This window comes from Lynx canadensis, chromosome A2 (assembly GCF_007474595.2).
Source record: "Lynx canadensis isolate LIC74 chromosome A2, mLynCan4.pri.v2, whole genome shotgun sequence".
Taxonomy (NCBI): domain Eukaryota; kingdom Metazoa; phylum Chordata; class Mammalia; order Carnivora; family Felidae; genus Lynx; species Lynx canadensis.
In genome coordinates, this window is record NC_044304.2 from 49,925,303 (window position 1) to 49,949,856 (window position 24,554).

Genomic DNA, 24,554 nt, shown 5'->3' on the forward strand with positions numbered 1-24,554 from the left:
TCAGGTCATGATCTCACAGTTCGTGAGTTCCAGCCCCGCGTCGGGCTCTGTGCTGACAGCTCAGAGCCTGGAGCCTGATTCTGATTCTGTGTCTCCGCCTGTCTCTGACCCTCTCCCGTTCATGCTCTGTCTCTCTCTCTCTGTCAAAAATAAATAAACATTAAAAAAATTTTTTAAAAATGAATAAAGATTTTTTAAAAATTAAAAATAATTGCAGGGGTGCCTGGGTGACTCAGTGGGTTAAGTGTCCAACTCCAGCTCAGGTCAGGATCTCACCGTTCATGAGTTCAAGCCCCACATCAGGCTCTGTGCTGACAGCTCAGAGCCTGGAGCCTGCTTTGGATTCTGTGTCTCCTTCTCTCTCTGCCCCTCCCCTACTCAAGCTCTGTCTCTCTCTGTCTCTCAAAAAAAAATTAACAATAAAAAAAAAGAATTGCAAACCACAGAAATGGACTTGGGCAATTTAAATTTAAATTTAAATGGACTCAGGTAGGTAGTTCACTGAATTCCTGGGAAGGCTGCAAAGCCAGGCTCCAGGATAATCTTCTAGAACTAAGCCCAAAACCACCCAACAGAACACTCTGATGAGGAAATGTTCACAGACACTGCTACCCACTGAGCACAAAAGTAAATTATCATTGCTCCCACAACTACCCCACCAAAGCCAGTTTTATAAAGAAACTTGACCTTACATCCCTGCTTCCACTGAAAGCTTGAGTTCTCTGCTTGAAAAATGAAAACACACACAGACCCTCTTTCCTCAGCTCACTTCTAAATTAAAATGTCATGTGTGTCTGATTGGCAAAGCCAGGTCCCATGATTGTAGGGAAAGCTGGGAATTTGAGTTTTCATTGGGGAAGAAAGACTATCACTGTAGATTCCCCTAAGTATAGAAACACTACCCAAAAGATGATGGAAGGCCACAAATATGAGAGCTATCCTCTGCTGAACGGATTCCACACATATGTCTTTAGAGGTAAGTGTGGGCTCCGATTTTCAAGTCTCTCTAGAATTCTGTGGCAAAAATTGGCTTATTTCTTGTTGGAATTCTATTCTCTGGGTATTTTGTTCAAGCTTTCTTGCTCTCACCATCCAGTTGTCATTCATCCATCTGCTTTCCATCTTCTAAACCCTTGTTGACATCTTTAATTTGCTGTTGGTTCCTTCCTCTGACCTTTGTCTCTGTAGGTTTATAGCTTTTTAATTCTTTTCCCATCATCTCAGTGGGGTTCTTGGAGAAGTGGAAATCAATGTGTGTTATATCTAATCAGACTTTAAGGTATCCTTTGTGTGGCTATTAAGAAGAATATATGTACCAAGTGATTTATTGATTATTTAATATACCACAGAGTAACCTCTTGAAAATTTTAAAAGTTTTAGTGGGCTCAGACACGTCAAGACTGCTCCACCTCTCACCTGCTGAGTTTCTTCTACCTAGGTAGGAAGTCAGGCCTATGTGGACTTTCTTGCTGAGAATTTTATATATTTCAAGAGTGAAAAAGGAGAAATTGGCAAGGTAAGTCCTACTTTGTTTTTACCACATGGTGAAAGGGAGCTCCAGTCTCTTACCCCTGTAGCATTTCTCTCTCCAGATTCTATTGGAAAATCTCAGGGAAGAATTCTGATTGGCTGGCTTGGGTCACACACCCACCACAGGGGTCAGTGTCCATGAGGATTTATGTCTGGCCCAGTCTGGCTTACTCCATCCTCCATGACTAGAGCATGGGTCTTTTCACAAGTGGTTGGGGGAGTGGAACAAGACATTCTGAGGCAAGTAGCCACCTAGTGTGTATACACAACACTGTTGTGCAATGGATATTCCTAGACATCACACAACCAAGGCAAGATGCAGACATGGAAAATAAATTTGTAGTAGGTTGAATAATGCCTTCAAGACATATTCTCATTCCCTCCAACTTGTGAATGCTACCTTATACAGCAAAAACAAACAAACAAACAAACAAACAAACACTAATGTGCATGTGTGGTTAAGTTAGGGGTCCTGGGATGGATGCTCATCTTGGGTCATCGGTCTGCTCTCTAAATGCAAACAATCATATACAATCAGTATATGCAATCAAATATATCCTTTAAAAATAGGGGCTGGGAAGAGAGGAATTTGAGAGGAATTTGACCTAGCCATAAAAAAGAGAACTCAATATGGTGATGTAGACAGATTATATCAGCCGTTACAAGCCATGATGTGCTGGGAGCCACCAGAAGCTGGAAGAGGCCAGAAATGAATTCTCCCTTTAAGCCTCCAGAGAGAGTGCAGCCCTTGGTTTTGGCCTAGTGAAGCTTTTTTTTTTTTTAATTTTTTTATTGTTTATTATTTTTGAGAGAGAGAGAGAGAGAGGGAGAGAGACTGAGAGCAAGCAGGGAAGGGCAGGCAAAGAGAGAGGGAGACAGAATCAGAAGCGGGCTCCAGGCTCTGAGCACTCAGGACAGAGCCTCACGTGGGGCTCACACCCACAGACCTGATCATGACCAGAGCTATAGTCAGCCAACCAACCGACTGAGCCACCCAGGCACCCCTGGGTGAAACTTAAGGAAGATTACTATCTTCCAGAACTGTGGGAGAATAAAGTTCTCCTGTTTTAAGCCTCCAAGAGTATGGTAATTTGTTACAATAGCAATTGGAAACAATTACAGATTTTTGGTATCTGCTGTAACAAATTCCTACAAATGTATAAGTGGCTTTGGAATTAGGTAAGAGGTAGAGGCTGGATTTTGAGACCCATGATAAACAGCACGTTAACAGAAATGTGAACATTAAATGCACTGTTGGTGAGACTTCAGAAAAAAGTAAGCAACATATTATTGGAAACTGGAGGAAAGGTAGCCCTTGTTTATACAGTGGCAAAATGCTAAGGTGAATTGTGTCCTACAACTTCTGGAGAGGAGAACTTATAAGTTATGAACTTGGACAGTTAGCTGCAGAGATCTCCAAGTAAAGCAGTGAAGGTACAGCAGTTTCTGCATGCTATTTAAAGTAAAATGTGAGGGCACCAGGATGACTCAGTCAGTTAAGTGTCTGACTTCAGCTCAGGTCATGATCTCACAGTTCATGGGTTCGAGCCCTGCATCGGGCTCTGTGAAGACAGCTCAGAGGCTGGAGCCTGCTTCCAAGTCTGTGTCTCCCTTTCTTTATGTCCCTCCCCTGCTTGTGCTCACTGTCTTTCTCTCCCCTTCTCTCTCTCTATCTCAAAAATAAATAAACAATTTTTAAATTTTTTAAACTATATTTTAAAGTAAAATGTGAAAGGAAAGACATAATATGAAGTAAGAAACATTAAGCAGAAGAGAATCGGAACTTGGTGACTTGGGGAATTAACATCCTATCTGGATTGCAAAAGAGGCCAAAATTAGGAGATAAGGTCATCACTATCAGGAAATCATGCTCTGAAGCCTAGGTGAAGAGTGTGGTTGGACAACCTTTGGCAAATGCCTACAAAATTGGGGATGTGACTTACGGATCCCCTCAATTATCTCAGCAGAAGCTGGGAATAGACAGGATTATCCAGGAAATATCTGTGAAGAATCCTGTTGTCTAAAGGCAGGAGCCCCTATGACATACACTGGAGAGCCACAAGATTTTTGTGAGAGTTCTATTTGCAGAAACACCAACAGTTTTGATAGAAGGAGAGAGAGGATAAAATGAAGAGAAGCTTTTGAACTCTCAAAATTCTACAGGCAAGAAAGAGACTCATAAAACTACTTCAAAGAAAAAAAAGGCCGGGGGTGGGGGGTGGAGAATAATTCCCAGAGTGGAGCCTTGGGCTGAGAGGTCAGAGCTACAAGACACAGAGGATTATTTCCAGGCCTTGAGACTTAATGGAACTTTCCTGCTGGATTTTAAAATTGCTTAGGATCAATGACTCCTTCCTTCTTTTCATTTTCCTCTTTTTTGGAATGGCAGTGTGCATGCTTGTTATCCTATGCTAGTCCCACCACTGTATTTTGGAAGTAGAGAACACGTTCTTGTGGTCTACAGGTCTACAGATGGAGGAAAAAATGTCCCTCATGAGGAATCATGCCAAGAGTTTCACCTATACCTGACTGATAGAACTTAGATGATGAGATTTGAGATTTGAGCTGATGGTATTTACACGAGATTTTGGACTTGAGTTGATGTTGTAATGGGTTGAGACTTAGGGCAATGCTGAGATGGGGTGAATGAATTTTGTATGTTTGGGAAGGACGTGAATCTTTGAAGGCCAAAGGGTAGACTGTGATAGGCTGAATAATAACATGCTGCCTCCAAAATATTATCTTTTCATTCTAATCCCTAGCACCTCTGACTGTTACTTTATAATGAATGAATGAATGAATGAATGAATGAATAGAAAGATATATGGATAGATAGATAGATAGATAGATAGATAGACAGACAAATGGACAGACTTTTCAGGTGTGATAAACTAAGGACCTTGAAATGGCGAACTTGTCCTGGAGATAGAAAGATGAAAGATGGATGGATGGATGGATGGATGGATAGACAGATAGACAAATGGACAGACTTTGCAGGTGTGATAAACTAAGGACCTTGAAATGGTGAGCTTGTCCTGGAGATAGAAAGATGAAAGATGGATGGATGGATGGATGGATGGATAGACGACAAATGGACAGACTTTGCAGGTGTGATAAACTAAGGACCTTGAAATGGTGAGCTTGTCCTGGATTGACAAGGTGAGCTCTAAATGCATGTATCCTTATAAAACAGAATCAGAAGAAGGTTTAACTACAGAGGAGAATACAATATGAAGACAGAACAGAGAAAGAGAGATTTAAAGATGCTACGCTGCTATCCTTGAAGATAGAGGAAGGGGCCATAAGCCAATGAATCCACCTCTAGAAACTAGAAAAGGCAAGAAAATGGGTTTTTTTCTCTATAGCTTGGACAGAGAGTATGAGCCTGCAGACACCTTGAGTTAGCTCCCTAAAACTTACTTCAAATGTCTGGCCTCCAAAACTGTACAAGAATAAATCCGTATTGTTTTAAGCCACCAAGTTTGTTGTAATCTATTACAGCCACCATAGAAAATGAACACACACGTAAAAGGCTCAATGATCCCTGAGACGAGAACAATCAAGAGGTAGTGAGTAACTGGATGCCCTAAGCACCCCAAAGTCCAGACACTGCCACTTTTATCAATGTGACCCCAGGCAAATGCAATCTCTAGGGACTCCCTTTCTTTACCTCTAACGTGGGGTGACAATACCTGACTCACTTTTTTCCCTTGGTGGTTTTGCACTTACATAAGAAAAAAAAAAGTAGATGACAGTGCTTTATAAAAAAAACGTGCAGTGAAACATGTATACTGATTACTTTTAATGGATGAATCCATCCAAGACGTTATCATAAGTTGAAATGTAGTAAGTACTGCAAACATAGGTTACCAAGACTTTTTTCTTTATATTTACTGTTGAAAGACAAAGAGAGACAGAGCCTAAGTGAGGGAGGAGCAGATAGAAAGGGAGACACAGGTTCTGAAGCAGGCTCCAGGCTCTGAGCTGCCAGCACAGAGCCCAGTGCAGGGTTCGAACCCATGAACTGCGAGATCATGACCTGAGCCAAAATCGGACATTCAATCGACTGAGCCACCCAGGTGCCCCAGTTGCCAACACTTCTGATTTTTAAAATGTAAGACTATGACACACACTTGAATTCACTTGGTAAAACATGAAGGCTTGGGAATATGACTAAGGGAAACTCAAGTTCTGGGGAAAGGATTGATTTCTCTTCTTCATCTAAGGCCAGGAATGTCAACAACCTAGGCAAGTTCTTCCACTCCTTCAAAGCTAAATGTGCTAGCTACTCTGAAAGATAGGTACAATATGTCCCATTTACCAGGCATGATAAAATGAGACTTGAAAAAAATAATTTGGGAAACTAAACCCATTCAAATGACACTGTCGCTGTTCAAAACATCTGCAGAATGACTCTTCGAGAATTTTTTTCAAAGCCAATTTCACCAGCCAAACAAGCAAACAAACAATTCACTAATTCAAACTAAGTCTTTGATTTGACTCTAAAACAGTGTTCCCCAGAATAATTTACCACCTTATTCACAAGACTCGTCTCTGAAAGTGTTGAGGGTATTTCCAAAAATGAAATCTATCCTGAAAGGACCAAGATTTGCTAACATGAAAAATCGTCTTAAAAAAAAAAAAATTACTCTGAAGATCATTCCAAAAGAGCAATCAACAGTGTTGCAAACAACAGTAAGTCATTCCAGTGAGTTTCTAGTACCTCCAGAGGGACCACTGAAAGGCAGACGTGCTCGCATCTCTGCGCTGACAGGCAGAAGACTCCAGCAGAAAAGACCAGGGCGGTGGAGACAGACTGACCTGAGTTAGACTCCAGCTCCATCCTGCACCTGCTACATGACCTTGAGTGGCTCATTTACCTCCTCTGTGCCTGTTTCCTCATCCATAAAATAAACACAATATCTTGGGTGACCATATAATTTATTGTCAAACCTGGGGCACTTTGGAAAGTAAAAAGGGCTCATTTAATACTTGCATGAGGACAACAGGCAAACCAAGATGTTTAGTCATCCTAACACCCCACTCCTCCTGGATTTTTGTGGGGACTAAGTAATATGATGGGTTCGTTGAGCACACTTAAATGGTAGCCCTATAAAGCTTATACCAGGTTTAAAACAAAACAAAACAAAACAAAACAAAACAAAACAAAAAAAGCCATTCATTTTGGTGATGCCTATTTGCTTCAATGGGTTTTGCTTTCAAATGCCTTTTATTTACAGATCTGTGCAGGCCTGGCACCTTGGGTGTGATAAATGGGTGTGCGTTTTACACTGACTGGTTGGCAGTGCTACTGACATGCCCGTCCCCCCTCTATCTGTGGGATACCACCACAGAGCGGCAGATTTCCATCTGAGCCTAGCCGGGGAGAAGGCAGCACAAGGTCCATTTATCATTTGCTGTGTATGCAGAAAGCTGACCACACAGTAGAGTTTTTGGAAGTGTAACAGGCTGAACACTGGGCTCAAGTTGGCTGAACTTTCTCAAGAGAAGCCGGTTAAACCCAAGCTTATCTGCACATCCAAAGGTGTACAGACATTCATGCCTATTGCATTTCACCCTGGGATAGGAGAAATTTCTTTGGAGAAAAAAGTTACTAATAATCCAAGCCCTATATAAGCTATGATATCCTTTAAGGCTAGTACCTACTTTGGGAACAAATGCATCTGACTATCTTAACATGAAATCAGTTTTCTCGGATGAGCTCCCATGCCGGATTAATCTTTTGGCTACTTAGGCCTCCCTGAACAAACTGCAGTAATAATAATATCAATCACAAAAACATATCGTAAAGATGAGGAGCACAGACTCAGGTAGCAATCTGCCTAGATGTGACCCCTGCCATTTATCAGCTATGGGAGCTTGGGCAACTACCTGAATTTCTCTGTGCCTCAGCTTCCTTATCTGTTAAACGGGAATAACAGTACCTAACTTTTGGACTTGTTACAAGGAGCAAATAAGTTAAAAGAGCCACCTGCACTTAGCACTACATAAGTTTTTGTTAATTTTCTTTTTATTTTAGTAAATAGCATTACAATAACGTGAGCTCTCAGTTCCTAGGTCCTTACTGTGAACTAAGTACTTCACTAGGCTCTGTTTGGTTTTTCTTGACACCACATACCTCATCCCAACACCAATTGTCCAATTCTCGGACAAAAACTAAGTGTCCTACAATTCGGTTCAGTTCTGACACCACCCACCCACATTTAGCACAAACCCCACAGGCTCAGGACTACTCCCACAAGAAGGCTCCCTGTCTCAGACAAATAAAGTCCCCAGACAACTCTCACTTCTATCCAGCCAACTACAACTTCATGGGTTCTCAGGACCCTTCCTTAGGTTCAATACTGTGTTAGAACAACTCACAGAATGCAGGAAGGTGCTCTATTTACTACTATGGTTTATCATAAAGGATACACATGAACAGCCAGGTGAGGAGGTACACAGGGCAAGGTCTGGAAGGGTCCTGAGGACAAGAACCTCTGTGTCTGTGCAGCTGGCATGTGCCACATTGTCCCAGCACGGATATGTTCTCCAACCTGGAAGCCCCTGCAATCCTTATCATTCCAAGTTTGCTTGTTTGTGTTATCAAGGTTTCATTACACAGGCACGCTCATAGAGTCACTGGCCTTTAGTAGCTGAACTCAGTTTTTAACCCCTCTACCTGCCCTGGAGGTCACGGATGGGGCAAAAGTTCCCACTCCAGTCCTGTGCTTGGTTTTCTGGCAACCAGCACTCATCCTAAAGTGAGGGACCTTACCAGGAGTCACCTCATCAGCATACAAGAGACACTCCTCTCACTAAGGAAATTCCAAGGGCTCCAGGAGATCTGTGCCAGGAAAAGGGCCTTGTACCACAGGCTCTTTAAGTGTGTTGTCTCCTAATTATCCCCTTTTCAGGAGGGATAAGCTGAGCCTGAAAGGTTGAGTTACTTGCCCCAGGTCACAACTGCTAGGTGACCACCTCCCATGTCTGTCTCACATTAAACCCTTTTGTTTTTTCCTCTACACCAGACACATGGGTTTGACCCAGGCTCAAAGGCTGGCAGAGAAGAAGGATGTGTCCACATGAAGCAGACTGCCTCTCACTCTGATGTGTCCTGAATTCAGCCCCATGGACTCACAGCTTGCCACTATCAAGACGGAGAGCTGTCACTAAAGTGGAGACGGCTGATTCAATCTGGTAACCCGTTGGGGCACAGGCAACATGGCAGGAGCCCCCTCTTAGGGACCGCATTTGACGCAAAAAGAAGAAAGCAGCTTCCCCTTGCCTTCACAGAAGCATGGCACCCAGTCTGGGAAGGAAGGAAGCCCCCAGGCCTGGCCACAGAGGAGGAAACAGACGGCCACAGAAACAGCACAGCTGGTCATAGTGGAAGGCCACAGCCCCTCACGGACAAATCAGCAACCACAGTAGGAGACAAAAGAAACAAAATTCCTGGAGACCCCTGACCACACAGTGGTAGGATTTGCTCTCGAGTCCGTGAAAATTCCTTGTGGAGACCCCGCCAAATGTGTGGAGATTTATTTCAAGGAACAGGCACTTGTGTGAGCACAAAGAGACAAGAGCCAGTGCAAGTGATAGTTATGACTCATGTGGTCCCACAGGCAAATAGATATTGGGCTAAGATAAAATCCAACCCCAGGTTCAATTTCACAAGTGCAACCTTTAATGCATTCTCTCTTTATTTATGTAAAATGTGAGAGCCAAGAGATATGCCATTAATTCAGTTGCTTTTTGCATTCAAGTCAAGCCCTCCACAAACATGTCTTATTAAACCCAGACAATCGGTCTGTCCAGAGAGACAGCATCTGCATGTAGGATTTGAGCAGCCAGGCCCTATTTTAATTACGACATGACCACAAGTGGACTACCCCAGTCAATTGTTAGGGCTGCCATAAAAATCTTCATCTAGGTAAACCCATCCATTTTAACATGGTAAATCATAACAATGAATAATTAAATCCTGCTTCAGATGAAACAATAGAACAAAGACAGGTTTATTAGTGTCCCCCCCTGACATCCAAAAGCAAACAGGAAACTGGAAACTTTGCCCATTCTGACATCGCTTAGGGACAGAATGCGCTGCTGATGTAACGGGATCATTTTGGAGTCTCAGCACATGAAAAGGGTGCTAAAAGAAATAAGTGGTTACCTGGGGGAAATATGTGAGAACTATGAATGTAAACCCTGTTGACGTTTTCTCAGATTCAATTTCATCTTGACTTAGCCGCCGCCATCATTTCACAAACATTTTTGGGTTCAATTCCATCTTGAGTGGAGCCAGCTACAATCATTAGGCAAACATAAGATTTGGGACGTGCGTCAATACAAAAATGATTTGCTCTGTTGATTGCCACACAGCTGTAGAACAGACTCAGATCCAGATGGACCCATCAGTCAGCTTGTTTCATCCTCCCCTCCCCTCCCCCCAAATCTCCTGTCCACCAGAGAAAATTCTCAGTTCCCACTGGTCTCTCTCCTTCTCCCTAAGGGCTGGTATGGCAGAAATACCAGGCTGGTAAGGCCTGGTATGCAGGGTCTCCCACCTCCCTACTTTGCTTCCTTTCTCTTAAAACTCAGTCAGAAGAGGACTCCCAACTCCAACTGGCTCCATTACCTCTCCCGAGGGGACAAATCTAATTAATCACTCTTCTGACCAGATCATGTTGACCAGTGGATAGAGTTGTTTCATAGGCTATTTCAATGCCAAACACTCTTACTATCTGAACTGTAACTATTTGTTGCCCTTCACTCCTATTTTTCTAAGATTATCCCAGAACTATTCTGCATAGGAAAATACACACACAGAAGCTGGCATCCGCTCTCTTTTCCATCCCAAACGTTAAGCCACAAATTCATAATCAGGACTTAAGAAACCTATACACTTACATCCATGCTGATGACAACGCTTAGGGTGGGCAATGGACAGAGTGGATTTTGTTCAGGGCACACTTGCCTAGTTATGGGTCTGGATCCCAGAAAACAAAAAAAGAAAAAAGAAAATTCTCCAAAGCTCTTGCCTGATGTCCCTGCTATAGACAGACCAGATCTATGGTGTTGGGCTTTGGAAGTCTGGCCCTCAGCCATTCACAGGGACTTTCTGCAACTTTTTAAGGATCTGTTGCAATTGAAGATGGTCACAAATCCTTTAACACTCCTTCCATCAAGAGGTGGGGTCCATTACCTTGAGGGCACTATGCTAAGTGAAGTAAGTCAGACAGAGAAAGACAAATAGAATACTGTATGATCTCACTAATACGTGGAATCTAAAACAATAAATTTAAAACAATGTACTTGAAACAGAGAGCATAATGGTGATAGCCAGAGGTGGGAGGTGGGGGTGGACAAAATAGGTAAAGATGGTCAAATGTAGAAACTTCCAGTTATAAAACAAATTAAGTCCCAGGGAGGTAATGTATAACATGGTGACTACAGTTAATAATACAGTATTGTATATGTGAAAGTTGCTAAGAAAAGAGATCTTAAAAGTTCTCATCTCATTCCAAGAAAAAAAATTGTAACTATGTGTGGTAATGGATGTTAATTAAACTTATCGTGGTGTTTCATGATATACACATATATCAAATCATGTCTGTTGTGCACCTGACACTAATATGATATTACATGTCAATTATATCTCAATTAGAAAGTGAGAAAGAAAAACAGAAAGAAGGAAAAGAGGGGGAGGGAGGGAGGAAGGAAGAGGTAGGGGCTATTTATTCCCCTCTTGAAGAAAGAGGACTGGCCTCTCTGACCAGAACAAGTGGGCAGAAGTGATGGCATGTCATAAGTAATCTCTGGGTCTCCGCTTTAAGAAGACAGGCAGCTTCAACCCTGGTCTCCTGGAAGCCAGTAGCCGAGTAAGAAGTGCACGTACTCTGAGACTATCATACTGTGAGAAGCCCAAGCACTATGGAGAGGCTGTAAGGAAGAGACACCACATAGAGAATATAGACTCCAGGCAGGAGCAGGGTGCCAATATGTGTGTGAGGAACCATCCTGAAGCGTGTCCTTCTGTATTAGCTGACCTTGCTGGTAACACCAGGTGGATCCAGACGAACCACCCAGCTGAGCCTCTCTCAATTCCTTACACCTAGAAAACTCTCAGCAAAATAAGTAGGTCACTTAAAACTACTGAGTTTGGGAATGGTTAGTTATGAAGCAATAGATCACTGGGAATAGTATTAATTTACCAAAAACATTTATTTTGCACTTGGCACGCTTGTGCCCACGTCAGAGCCTTTGACCAGTTTTTCCCCCGGCCTGATATGTTGTTCTTCAAGGCATTTGCCTGACCAGGTCCTTCCAATTATTCAGGTTGTAGAACACACACCTCCAGCTTGTAAAGTCCTTCCTGGACCACCGCATCTGAAGTGTGTGCCCCAAACTTGCTCACCTAAGTCACCCTTTGTCTTATCACCCTCCTAAAATTCCCTTTTTGTTCATTTTTTTACTAGTTGGTAATAGATTTCCTCACCTCCTTCAGGATATGGAGCTTTGGCTTGTGTGTTGGTGGCTTTATTTCAGTCACCCAGAACAGTGAATGGCATGCATTAGGTACTCAAGAAATACTTGTCTACCAAACTAGACATTTCTTTTTAAAAAAGGAAGAAAAAATAATAAGCATAAGTTTCCAGAATACTTGAGAAAGCAAAAGAGATCTCAAGATAAAATTATGTTATAATAAAGCAATTACAAGCTTTTCTCCCTTACTTGCCTGGTTCTTGTGGTTCACATGTTTCCAAATTAAGAATCTAAAGGAGTGTTTTTAAATTTTTCCTTCTTGATTCTCCAGAGTAAGACCTTATCCATTAAAATATAATTTACAACAGACATTACTCCATTATTGAGCAATGCTCCCCTCTTAAATGTAACCCATTTTTCTTACCTCAAGACTTCAATTTGAAAGGTACACTAAGGTGCTATTTTGTTTAGCTAAAACCCTGAAATCAAAGATACTGCCACAGTGCCACCTGGTGGCTGAGGCTGATTCTGCACATATTTTTCCTTTGGTGCACAAGGGGAAGAAAGGAATCTTCGCACCTCAAATCACAAAGTGATGTACATAGTCTTATTTGAGATACAATGATTCTGAAGTCGGTAATATTATTCTCATGTTAGGGAGTATGAGAGGGGGAAAAGGACAGTGGCAAACCTTTATTGATACCTAATATGTGCTGTCTTTAAGAAGGCTTTTTCAATAGTTTTTCTCATTTAATACTTGAACTAATCTTGGGATATTGATATTACCCTCATTCTTGTACAGAAGCATACTTGCACATAGTTATGTTAAATGTCTTGTCAAACATCTAGAAGATGGGATTTGGGCCCAGGAATGCTGGCCTCTGAGCCTGTTTTCACCGTACTGGATAGTGGAGTTAAACATCCTCCCCACATGTGCTGAGTCTATAAATTTCAAAGAGAAAAATCAAGCCCCAGACTTCTGGATCTAAAGTTAACTCATTCATTTATTGAGTTCCTACTGTATGTCAAGGATTATTCTGGATGCTGAGGACATTCTAGTGAACCATGCCTATCACCGTGTTCTTTCTACAGCCCCAAAACCCAGGAGGCTGTAGTCAACTCTGGATATGTTCATTCATTTGTTCATTCACTCATTCATTCACTCATTCATCCAACAGTCATTAAGCACCTACTAAAAATGTCACTGTGGGCAAAAGCAGAAGTGGCCCCACCATCATGGAGTTTACAGCCTAGTTGGGAAGACAGACATTAATCAAACCATCACATTAAAATATACAATACCCATGGTGCTATATACTAAATGCAAGAGATGTGGTATGTATGAATATATAAAGGAGAGAGCTGACTAGTTCAGGAGGTCAGGAAGTGATGAGGGGCCGACAGGGCAAGTAGGAGTTGTGGAGGCACGAGAGAGGGAAGAACTCCAGGCAGAGGGAACTGCATGTGCAAAGACCCTGAGATACTTGAGGGAGATGCTGTGTGTATCACTATAAATTTAAAAACCCTTTCCACTGGGCTTCTGCCTTACATTAGAAAAGAGAAGTATGTTCTCAGCACTTCAGATACATTCAGAATCTTGTGGACACCTAAGAAGATTAAAACAACTATGAGCTAACAAGAGAAATCTGTATAGCAATTTCAATTTTCAAAACACTTTTATATTCATATTATGTTTGCTCCTCCCCAAAATGAAGTATATGATTGTTCTTGAGTGTCAGAAGAGAGGGAGGCCCCGAAAGGCCAAGTGACTTGTACACATTACATTAGTCCTGCTACATTAGAAGGTAGCCCACACAAAACTTTTACTCAATCTCAATCCAATTATCTTTTCACTATGCTTATTCATTTTATGTTTTTAATGTTTATTTATTGTTAGGAGAGAGAGAAGGAGAAGGGTAGAGAGAGGGAGACAGAAGATCTGAAGTGGGCTCTGCAATGACAACAGAGAGCTCAACCCGGGGCTGAAACCCACGAACCACAAAATCATGACCTGAACTGAAGTCAACACTTAACCAACTGAGCCACCCAGGTGCCTCTGCTTCTTCATTTAATTTCTTTTTAATTTTTTTTAACGTTTATTTATTTTTTGAGAGAGAGAGAGAGAGCATGAGCAGGGGAGGAAGGGCAGAGAGAGAGACAGACAGACAGAATCAGAAGCAGGCTCCAGGTGCTGAGCTGTCAGCACAGAGCCCGACGCAGGGCTCAAATTCACGAACCCCAAGATCATAACCTGAGCTGAAGTCAGACACTTAACCGACTGAGCCACCCAGGCGCCCCCAGCTGCTTCTTCATTTCAAATGACAGTGTCACTTAACCCCTGGTTACTGCTAACTTACCACATTGCAACCAGCAAGTAATCATTTGTCACCTAAGTCAAAATTAATTCAAATTTTCATATTATTAACATTCTTAGTCTTCTGTGCAACAATTTTTTAAATGTTTATTCATTTTTGAGAGAGAGAGAGAGGGCACAAGCAGGGGAGGAGCAGAGACACAGACACACAGAATCTGAAGCAAGCTCCAGGCTCTGAGCTGTCAGTACAGAGCCCAATGCGGGGCTCGAACTCACGAACTGTGAGATCATGACCTGAGCCAAAGTCGGACGCTCAACTGACAGAGCCACCCAGGTGACCCTCTGTGCAACAATTTTGTTGAACTTAGTTCACTGGCCAGCAAGTCTTTGGTTAATATTCTGGTCTTAAAAACAGATACCAGTCTTGTGTTTTCTTGGCTCAAATGGGAAATTTAATCAATGAATCAATTGAAACTAGTTTAATTAATTTTTTTCCACTGAATTGCTCATTTAATTGATTTTTATCAAATTGATCCGTTATGTAAGTTGAGAAGATATAACAGGATAATTCAATTAATTTTAAATTTAGTAGGAAAGTGGGATTAGAAGGAGTAAACACCACCATTTGCTATTCCATAGGAAAAGAATTATATTCTCCAAAACAGATACAAAAAAAAAAAAAAAAAGCCAACCCTGTCATCCATTCATTCATCAGTCATTCTTTCAGTCATTAATTTTGTATCTACTAAATGCTAGACAAATGCCAAGTAGATGGTATAGAGACGGTCAAAAGGAAGGTACAATACAAGAATATGCCAGCTATGGATTTATTGCCTTTTTCAGATCCAAATCGTCTTTCACTGCCAGTTCAATGAAAATATTGCTTTTGAAGAAGGTGTGATGCTCAATTCTATCAGTAGAGGGCGCTTCAGAGACACTGCCGGAAGAAGGGGCTTCTCTTTTTGTTCTAAGCTGTTACACCGTGCTTCTCCGGTTCCTACCAAGGACTGTTTGTGGCCAGCAGTGTGTTAGGGGAGTGGTCAGTGGCACTCATTCATTTCAGCTTCAGTGACGCCCCCAGGATGGGTTTCCAGTGAGGCACAGGAACCCTGCAGTCCCTCCACTTGTGTCCAGATGGGTGTTTCCTGCTGGATGGACTCTCCCTCCCCGCCAGTTGCTTCCTGCTTGTCTAGCAACTGTACAAGAGCCCGGGCCAGAGCTCCTGAGAGAACGCCCCTACGGAGTGGACCGCAGCCGCACCTTCTTCAACACGTCTGAATCCCAGCTTGGGGAGGGGTCCCCCTTCCCAGCATGTCCCTCCCCTCATATTCTCCCTCAGCCCTAGGCTTTTCTGTAGAGTTCTGTTTACTCCTTTCTGGACAATCTGATATAGGTAAGTAATGATTTCAGCAGTGATTCTCAAACAGGGGCCATTCCGCAGACCAAAGGGACATTGGCAACATCTGGCCACATTGTCAGTTGTCACAGTGTGGGGAGGAGAGAGAACCCTGTGGGTATCTAACGCGTAGAGGCCAGTAATGCTGCTAAGCACCCTACAGTGCACAGGGAAGTCCCCCCAAATTCAGAATTATCCAGCCCAAAATGTCAAGTGTGAAGCAGAACCCTGAGCTTTCCCTGTTGAAATTACTGTGTGGTTTCTTTCTTCTCGTCGCACCCTGACTGACGAAGAAGGTGGGAAAGAAATGAAGGCAGATAAATTAAATCAGACCTTGGTAGCTTTCATCACCGTGCTTTTGTCTTCACAGCTCTGTCTTGTCTAAAGAATCCTGCTTTTTATTATTATCTGACCTGATGTAAACACAAATGCTGGAGGCTGCAAAGAGGAATCCAGGGAAACTTGAAAGATTCAGCTTGGCATGGAATCCCTTACTGATGAATGGGGAACACACATTTCACAGACTCCAGCGGCTGTGTCCTACCCAAAACTAGGAAAGGTGGGTAAGGGCATCATGAGATGGCAGCTCGTGTACTCATAAACAAAGGGAATTTAACATGAAATACCAGAAAATGATAAATTCAAGAAATCTAAAATATAATTAAAAATCACCTTCTATTAGAGTGGGAAGTGCCTTAAAAGGCCACCAATCCAATGGGACCCAAACTAGGAGGAAAATCTGAGTCATCTGGGGATTTTCTGAACAACACAGCATCTGGGGCCCCCTCACACAATGATAAAAATCAGAGTTTCCGGGAGGCACTAGAGTCCAACTCCTTCATTTTAGACAGGCCCATTGCTGGCCTTTAATTAAAGGCACCCTCTGCACCAGGCACATGACTTGGCAGGTGGAAAATCCAGATTTTAGTCTCCTCCTACCCCCTTAGCCAAATTCACTGGTGCAGTGCACAACCTAGATAACTCTATAGGGAAAACCTAATTTGCAAAATGAAGAAATTGAGGCCCACAGGATTCAGTTTCATTCTTTTGCTAATTTATTTTCTGGCCCATTCATCCACTCAACCATCATTTATTGAGCACTTGACATGCCAAGCTCTGTGGAAATAAGATGAATGAGACATAGCTCCTGCCCTTAGGGAATGTGGAGTACATCTGAAAGATAACTTTAACAAAACACTCTTGTTTATGTTATTGCATCTGATCCTCCAACAATGTGGAGAGGCAGGTACTAGTGGTATTATCCCTATCACACAGGTTGAAAAACAGGGTGAGAGATATGTTCGAAATCACACACAAAACCCAGTCCTGAGATGCAAACTGAGCCCAAGCCCTCAAATCCCAGTGCAGTTTGTTCCTTGATACAATGTTGCCTGCTGGAGGAAACCACAGTAGTGCCTTGTACCCCAGGCTCACACTCAGCCTTTGCAGCCTATCCTCCAAATTTGGGCTATCAAGAGTCATTTTCTTCCCAAGGCTCACATCCTTGGGCTTTCCTCCTGACTGGGGACACCTGTGAGACGGGCCTCGCTGAATGTATACACCTCCCAGTTTCAACACAGCATTTAAGAATGAATGAGAAATTCCAGGGGAAGGTGGGAAGATATGAAGGTAGTAAATGTGTATCCTGTTTGTGGAAAACATATCCAGTGTTAATCTGTCCTCTAACAAAAACTTTTTTTTTCTTTGTAACGCTAATCGCTAGATGACTCTAACGCTTACCTGTAGATTTGCTGTTATCACTCAAATGTCAGCTCTTTGAGGGTTGTTAATTGCCTGTCTCCTTCAGTTCCATTCTCTTAGGAGGCCAGGGCGGGCCTCATAGCAAACACTGGCTGAATAAGTGAAGGAATAAAGGAATAAACACATTTTATAGAAGCTATGCCAACCAAACTATATTCTGATTTAGGAGAAGAGCCAAAAGCAATGAGGTTTTGTAAGTTTCAACAAAACGCCTGTAAAACCCCCCAGCTTTAATAATGCAAACTTATTTTCAAGAAACGTGAACGTTTCCTTTCCAAACATGTACTTTTATAGTTCAGATATTTTTTGCTTCGTTGTCAGTAAAGGAATGTTCTTACAGTGGCACAAGCCAGTTTATGGTCTGTTTCTTTTTATGTGGATGGTTAAAAAAAAAAAAAAAAAAAAAAAAAAAAAAAACTCATCATTTTGTGCCATGCCAGTGGTCTGGGAAAAAACATCCAAATCAAATGTGGACAGTATATAAACATCATGCTAGTGATGCCTCACAGAGTCACAAATATCAGAGCCGGCAGAAATCGTCAAGTATGTGTGTCAGTCCAGATTGGTTAAGGAAATCATGGAGAACCACACGGCAGGTTGGTGTCAGGGCTGGGGCCAGACCACATCTCTCGATGAAGGTTCATTTCTTCTGTTGGAGTGTTCAGAAACAGAATCACAGTGCTGGGCACCTGTGGCACAAACCCACAGGAAGGTGTTGCCGTGGAACGCTGAAGAAGGAGAAAGGTGGCTCCAATTCATCTGCCCTATCTGGTGCCCCTACTGACACCACCCAAGTCTGGGATGAACGGATGCGACCTGAAGCTGAGTGTATTGGGTAGATTTTATTGCAAAACCAACTGCCTCAAAAGTCAGTGGCTTAGGGGACGCCTGGGTGGCTCAGTCCTTGAACGTCTAACTCTCTATTGTGACTCAGCTCATGATCTCACGGTTCATGAGACCAAGCCCCGCCCACATCAGGTGCAGAGCTGATGGCGCAGAGCCTGCTTGGGATTCTCTCTTTCCCTCTCCCTCTGCCCCTCCCCTGCTCATGTGCACACAAACACGCACTCTCTCTATATATAAATATATATATATATTTAAAAAAAATAGTGGCTTGAAAAAAACAAACCTGAATTTGGCACATGGTTCTAGGAGTTGGCAATGTGGACTGGCTCTTCTGGTCTCAGTTTCCTAGAGCATCAGCAGTCAGCTTCTGGCTAACAGGAAGCTCCATTTCTGGGGGTAGCTGGTATTCCAGCTGGGGTGATAGGAAGGATTGGGCCACACGTGTGTTACCCTCTGGCAGTGGCAGCATTATGACAAACAGAAGAAACACGTGGCCACGGCCAAAACTGGCACACCACCCCTTCCACAACATTCTATCATTGTGGCCGACCGCAAGGCCAGCCAACATTCAAGGAAGCAAAGAACAGACTCTACCTCAATGGCAGGAGCTTAAAGTCACACTGCAAAGGCATGGGACCTGGGCAGGAAGGAAAATGCCTGTTTTTGCAATCTCCCTTCCCCACAGCCCTCCCCCACAGCCCTAGAGTCCAGCATGCGCTCTCCTACAGGACTCTCTGCCAACCTGCGAGGACACTCATTTGCATCTTTATTAGGTGTAAGCTCACGTCCACATTAAGAGACATTAAGAGGACAAGATATTTAGAATGAAGACGGCCAGCAGTCCAGTAGGGGAAGTGGGGCACGCAGAGTCACCTTAAAGAGTTACTTGCAGACAGAAAGTCCATATAGTAGTTACATGTGTGGGTCCTGGAGTCAGCCTGGCTGGGTTTGAATCTCAGAGCTAGATTCACCAGCTATGTGATCCCACACAAACTTCTTAACCTCTCTGGACCTCAGTTTTCCTGTTTGCAAAATGCAATGACCCCAATGGTATTATTAAATAATGCGCAGGCCTCACGTTCAGGAGGGGGTAAATAAATATCAGTGGCAATTGGCTTACATGTAACAAAACAATGAGAGAAGTGCTTTCCCTTCATGCCCCCTGCATTTTTGTCCTCCGGGTCCAGGCAGAATTTATTGCCTGATGGCTGTACTGTCCACAAAGGGGAGGAGGAGGGGTCAGTGGCCCAGCCCGGAGAAATACCCCAACATGAGGAGCAGGGGAGAGAAGGTAGTACCTGACCCCTTTCCCTTCCAGCAGCCCTGGAGTGGCGGGACCACCCAAGAAGATATAAGTGGCAACAGGGGGCTCAACCCTAAGCTCTGCGGCACCCAAACTCTCACAAAAAGGCCCAGGAGGAACCAACCCCTCCAGAGGCACAATGGGACCACAACAGCCAGAAGCAGTCCCCCAGGCAGGCCTCCCCATTCTGGACCTTGAGAATCCCATGGGCTTCTCACACAACCCAGGGTGGAGGGAGGGTTGCCCCCAAACATAAACCAGGCTGAATGTCTTGCCCTTGCTGAGAAGAGAGGAAAGGGTCAAGCAAGATTTATTTGATTTAGAAACAGAGAATGGATTGCTTCTGGCCCCACTTCTTCTTAGGATATTGGCCCGAGAGTGAAATTCACCCTCCCACAGAGCGTGTGCTCACCTAACAACCCCCAGGCCAGAGCACTGGCTGAGGGCTGTGGGGGGGCCCTAAGGCATCTAGGTGTCCTCTACCAGGACCACGGCTGTGCCACGTCTTGTCAGCACAGTAAGAGAAAGCCACGGCCCATACGTCCAACAGTCCTGCTTCAGTGGCCAGGCTTCTCAGGCCAGCATGGGGACAGGGATGCTTGGGAGGCAACTGAGGTGTCCCATAGAAGACATGGGATGAGTAAGTTCAAACCTTAGCTCTGCCACTTGTCTGCATCTGCCTGTGCAGACTCTGTGCCTCAGTTTCCTCTTCTGTTCAGTCAAGATTGTATCCACCTTGCAGGACCATAGTAAGAACTAAGTTAGATCATGTATATAAAGAACTTGGCAGGGTGCCTGGATGGTTCAGTTAAGTGTCAAACTCTTCTTTTTTTTTTTTTTAAGTTTATTTATTTATTTTTTTGGTGGGGGAGGGGGAGGGGAAGAGAGAGAAGGAGAGAGAGAGTCCCAAGCAGATTCTGGGCCGTCAGCACAGAGCCCAATGTGGGTTTCCATCCCACAAGGTCATGAGATCATGACCTGAGCCAAAATCAAGAGTCTAACTGACTGAGTCACCCAGGCACCGCATGTCCAATTCTTGATTATGGCTCAGGTCATGATCTCACATTCCTGGGATTAGATTGATCCCTATGTCGGGCTCTGCGCTGACAGCTCAGAGCCTGCTTGGGATTCTCTCTCCCTCCCTCTCTCTCTCTTCCCCTCCCCTGCTAGCACAGGTGCACACACACACTCTCTCTCTCTAATAATAAATAAATAAGCTTAAAAAAAAAGAACGTGGCACATATGGATTTGTGATAAATATTACCACATTGTCAATAGTTTACAGGATCCAAGTAGAAGTGGCATCTCAGTGCTGATATCAGCAGACAGAGATCTCTATCCTCTGCACTCTCCCCACAGAAAACAAGAGTCCTCCCCGGTCGTGACCTTTACTCTTTGGCTTCTGGACCCATCTTCCTAAAGAACTGAGCTCCTCAGCACATGTGTTCTGAGGCCTGGTTGTACTAGGTGCTCAGTAACTGGTACAATGCTAATTTGCCAGTCCAGGATTTAAAGTTCACCCCCCACAACCGGATAGAAAAGTCTGATTTGGGGATCATCACCACCAACCCTCCAAAGGGTTGTAGTGACGGTCAAAAGAGATGATGTCCAGACCAAGTTTGGCATTATTGTCCTTGTTAGCTCAGAATTTCCCAATAAATGGTAGCTACTGTTATCAATTATTAATAATTAATATGAATGTAATTATTAATATTATGTCATTATTAATATCCATTGCTCCCTCAATCCCCTCCCTTTGGCATCTCATCCCCACCCCTTCTGAGAACATTATCAACCTCACGTCCTGATGTCCAGTACATATAGATGCATCTTAGGTACACAGAGGTCAAGATTGGCCTGTGGCCCCTTGTACTTCAGTTTCCTTATCTAGAAAATAGAGATATAAATTGTTGGAAGGATTCATCATGGGAGGGCCTAGCATAGCACTTAGAACATGTTCATCATCAGCACCTTGATGATCTTCTTTAATAATTTCAACTCCCACCAAGTAATACATTCCACGACCCTCTTTTTCACTCATGGGCAAGCCCTTCTCTGTGAGCCATGCTTCTGTGACTCCCTCTTGCCCTTTTTTTTTCCCCTTTCCATTATAAAAACAAGTCTTGCTTGGTTGCCAAATAAAACCCAAGCATCACATTCAATCTATTGCAAGCCTGGCAAAATCCAGGCCAGCCGTGGAACAGGATGGCAGGTGCTGAGATCCGCGGGGCCAGCTCTGGAAAGAGCAGCCAGAGACCCATTCCAGGCATCACTGGGAGGCACCCTGAGCCAGGCCAGAAGTCACCTGGGAAGGTGTATACCCAAGAAAAGGGAAAAAAGATGCACTAAGTTGGAAATAAGCATTTCTGGAAAAGTCTGAAGCTGATGCGACTCTTCTATCTTGCCTGAAGCATCTTTCTGGCCTGGGGCAGTTTTCAAAGCCCTTGAAGGCATGTCTAAGCTCTCCTTTGCTTATAGTCTTCTAACAGCATTTCATTCGATTCTCTCAGGATCACCAGTGTGATTTTCCTTTAGCTCCAGCTCTGATTTTTGTTTTCTAGGATTGAGTATGAGCTGTGCTCCCTTCCAGGCCTGGACCAATCAGCTCCTTGAGCCCCTCCCCCAAGTAGCGGGCCCTCATGCTGAAGGACCCACAATGACAAGCACGTCAAGGGCCCTCTGCCAAGGCGGGAGAAGCTTTTCACAAGAACTAAATTAAGGCACGACATTATTTTTCAAAATGAGAAAATACTCATTAACAAAGTGCACACCCTACGTTTTAATTTTCACTCTTAATTGTGAATTTGTTCATGTTAATTGCTCAATAAAATGAAGTACAATGGGTCACAGGATATAGAATCCCTCTCTTCCCAGGCCTACAACACCTAATTATTCCATCTGGTATTAAAATCACAGCCTCTGCACTCAAGATTATATAGCCACAAAATCCCACCTGACTAAGCTAACACAAGACGCTGGCATCCCCTAGATTAAGTTCCTGAAATTGCATGTGTATTTATGAAGGATAATTAAATATTTTAACATTTATATTGTGCCTTTACATGCTTTAAGTGATTTATAAGCACTAATTCTTGTCATCCTTGTAATAACACCACGAGATAGGTACTAGTATAATTAGTCACATTTTGCAAATGAGGAAAGCAAAGCCCAGAGAGATGGAGTTACTTGTCCAAGGTCACACAGCTACACAGTGGTAGAACAAGATGTAAATGTAGACAGGCTGGCTGGCTACAGTGCCTGTGTGCATAGCCACTACACTACCTTGAGACTAGAACTTTCCACTACACTTGGGAAAATGTGAATGTTACCCGGACACATGGTGAAATCAACCATCTCAAAACATCCAGTTTCAGTGACCCCTGCTGGCCACTCTGAGACTGCACAACCAGAGTCAGGTTTAGCCTTGAACCTTGGGGTAGGTCCCATCCGTTTTTAATCTTGGCTCAGTTACTTTACTTCTCTAAAGCTCAGCTTCTGCTGTAATGAGGATTACAAGGGTAATACTTGCAAAACATTCGAAGCAGTGCTTGGCACACCCTAAGAGTTCAATAAATACTAGCCCCCATTATTATTATTTTGCAGATGAGAACCCTGAGAGAAGCAAAGGACTCCCCCAAAATCAAAGCCACACTGCTCATTCATAAGAGTCCCAAATGGAGGGGCGCCTGGGTGGCTCAGTCAGTTAAGCATCTGACTTCAGCTCAGGTCATGATCTCACGATTCGTGAGTACGAGCCCCTCATCCAGCTAGCTCTGTGCTGACAGCTCAGAGCCTGCTTGGGATTCTCTCTCCCTCTCTCTCTGCCCCTCCCTGGCTCTCTCTTGCTCTCTCTCTCTCTCTCTCTCTCTCTCTCAAAATAAATAAATAAACTTAAAAAAAAGTATTCTTTAAAAAAAAAAGAGTCCCAAATTAAGACTCAGACCCACGCGCCCGGGGTGCCTCAAGCATATTCTACTAGAGCAGGTGTGGATTCATCTTGCCACTTGCCCTTCCCTGCTCTGCCAGTTGGGATATGTGCTCATTCTAATGGCACATCAGGGCTCCTGGCCCCCAAGGAACCCCGAAAACCCATCAGGAACAAATAGGGGTTTCGAATTCCAGCTTTGCCCCGCAAGCCTGTTGCCAGGAAGCTCCAGATGAAGGCACAGAGGCTCATGGTCACCCCTCACGCCAGCGTACTGAATCAGTGTTTGTTTCTTTCAAGGCAGCCCCAGGGCTGTGATGGCTGGAGAAAGTAAATGTGAAACCAACAAGGGAGAGATGGCCACGAAGGCAAATGAACAGCCAGCAATCGATATAATTAATCTGTCGGAAAGGCAGGCACCAAACTCAAGTGGGTTTGCTGCCAGTTTGAAGCATTTATCTTAAAGGCTGAGACGCACTGAGTCTGCTGAGAGAACAAGTTTGCATTTCAAAGATGCCTCCAGGAGAAGCGGTACCCCATCTGCAAACAAGGTCTTTGAAGGTTTGTAATTCCTCAGCATCTAGCAAAACAATCACTCCATAAAGGCAGCTTAACTCTGTCAGAGGTTTCACTGTGTGAGAGGGGCATCTTTTCACGGTTCCCCCCAGAGACCCTGGGAGGTTCTCCGCCCCCATGTTTGAGGCAGGCATGAGACTGTCCCCCCAGGAAATCAGACTGTTAGGACAAGACAGAGTGGTCACCTTTCCCCCAGCATATATTTCTCCAGAGATAACTTCTCTTAAGACACAAGAGGCAGTGCCTAGGACCCAGGGCAGTACTTTTAGAGGACCTGGAACATGTTTTAATTCCTTTTAAAAGAAAAAAAATGATCTTTTAGGTGGTTGGAAATGTTTTAGTACTATATATGTGTATATATAGTATATATATACACATATATACACATATATGTGTATATATAGTATATATACACATA